Genomic DNA, 2,338 nt, shown 5'->3' on the forward strand with positions numbered 1-2,338 from the left:
TGATGTTTGAATTCCCTGATGAAGACATCATGTATCTTAAGATGAAAGATTGCGAAGAGCCTCTTGTCGAGGAAGGACCGGATCCGGATGACAAATGGACACTGATGTTTGATGGGGCTGTGAATATGAATGGTAACGGTGTTGGGGCAGTATTAATCAATCCTAAAGGTGCTCATATACCTTTTTCTGCCAGATTGACGTTTGACGTCACCAACAACGAAGCTGAGTATGAGGCTTGTATCAGGGGGATAGAAGAAGCCATTGATCTGAGGATCAAAACTCTTGACATTTATGGAGATTCAGCTCTAGTGGTCAATCAAGTCAACGGAGATTGGAATACGAACCAGCCGCATTTGATTCCGTATAGAGATTACACCAGAAGAATACTGACGTTCTTCAAGAAGGTGAAGTTGTATCATGTCCCCCGGGATGAGAATCAGATGGCTGATGCTTTGGCTACTTTGTCGTCTATGATCAAAGTTCATTGGTGGAATCATGTGCCACATGTTGCGGTGAATCGACTTGAGAGGCCTGCGTATGTGTTTGCAGCCGAGTCTGTTGTGATTAATGAGAAGCCATGGTATTATGACATCAAGAACTTCCTCAAGACTCAGGAGTATCCTGAAGGTGCGTCGAAGAATGACAAGAAAACCCTTAGGAGGCTAGCTGGAAGCTTCTATTTGAATCAGGATGATGTGTTGTATAAGAGAAACTTTGACATGGTCTTGCTCAGATGCGTGGACAGACCCGAGGCAGACATGTTAATGCAGGAAGTTCATGAAGGTTCCTTCGGTACTCATGCCGGCGGACATGCAATGGCTAAGAAATTGTTGAGAGCGGGTTATTACTGGATGACTATGGAATCCGATTGTTTCAAGTATGCTCGGAAGTGCCATAAGTGTCAAATCTATGCTGATAAGGTGCATGTACCGCCAAGCCCTCTGAATATCATGAATTCGCCCTGGCCGTTTGCCATGTGGGGCATTGATATGATTGGGAAGATTGAGCTTACTGCTTCGAATGGACATCGCTTCATCTTGGTTGCGATTGACTATTTCACCAAATGGGTGGAAGCAGTTTCCTATGCTAACGTTACCAAACAAGTGGTTACCCGGTTCATCAAGAAAGAAATCATATGCCGTTATGGAGTTCCTGAGAGAATCATCACTGACAATGGTTCGAATCTCAACAACAAGATGATGAAAGAGCTTTGCAAAGATTTCAAGATTAAACATCACAATTCTTCTCCTTACAGACCGAAGATGAATGGTGCTGTAGAGGCGGCGAACAATAATATCAAGAAGATTGTGCAGAAGATGGTCGTTACGTACAAGGATTGGCATGAGATGCTGCCTTTCGCTTTGCATGGGTACCGTACCTCAGTACGTACGTCGACCGGGGCAACCCCTTACTCCCTTGTGTATGGTATGGAAGTTGTCCTACCTGTTGAAGTGGAGATTCCTTCTCTGAGAGTTTTATTGGATGTCAAGCTGGACGAAGCCGAGTGGATTCGAACAAGGTTTAACGAGTTGAGCCTTATCGAGGAGAGACGGCTAGCAGCTGTATGCCATGGACAGTTGTATCAGCGAAGGATGAAGCGAGCCTTTGATCAGAAAGTGCGTCCTCGAAGCTATCAGATCGGTGATCTAGTTTTGAAGAGGATCCTCCCTCCCGGTACAGATAACAGGGACAAGTGGACTCCTAATTATGAAGGTCCGTATGTTGTGAAGAAGGTCTTCTCCGGTGGAGCCTTGATGCTTACAACTATGGATGGTGAAGACTTTCCGTCCCCTGTCAACTCAGATGTAGTCAAAAAATACTTCGCATAAATTGACCCGCTGGAAAAAAAGAAAAAAGAGTCCAGGCAAAAAATGGGCATCCCGGCGAACCAAAAAAAAAACAGAAAGAAAAGGTTCGGGCAAAAGTTAGGGATAAAAATAAAAATGTGTAGACCCGGTAAGTTGAAAACCCGCAAGGGCGACTTAGGCAAAAATGGGTATCCCGGTGGATTGAAAACCCGAAAGGGCGATCCAGGCAAAAATTAGGGATTAAAGCGAAGACTACGGTCTGAGTTGTCTGTACTCCGTCGAGCTTTGTCGTCTGCCATCTCGAAAGATGTGATCCGTCCAGTCATTCTTCTCAGAAAGCAAGGAGTTGGGAGGAAAACTGATAATCTGTGAGTTATAACAGAATTGGGAAATAGTGGATGTCGTGTTCACATTGCCATTAGGATAGATTTTTCCCTTTTGTGCGCAATTACCTCTTTCTAGGAATTGCTTCCCGATGTATTTGCCTCTTCAGGCACATTTTCAATCAATAAAAGTCGTTATTCAGATAA

Source organism: Lathyrus oleraceus, chromosome 7 (genome assembly GCF_024323335.1).
Source record: "Lathyrus oleraceus cultivar Zhongwan6 chromosome 7, CAAS_Psat_ZW6_1.0, whole genome shotgun sequence".
NCBI classification, from domain to species: domain Eukaryota; kingdom Viridiplantae; phylum Streptophyta; class Magnoliopsida; order Fabales; family Fabaceae; genus Lathyrus; species Lathyrus oleraceus.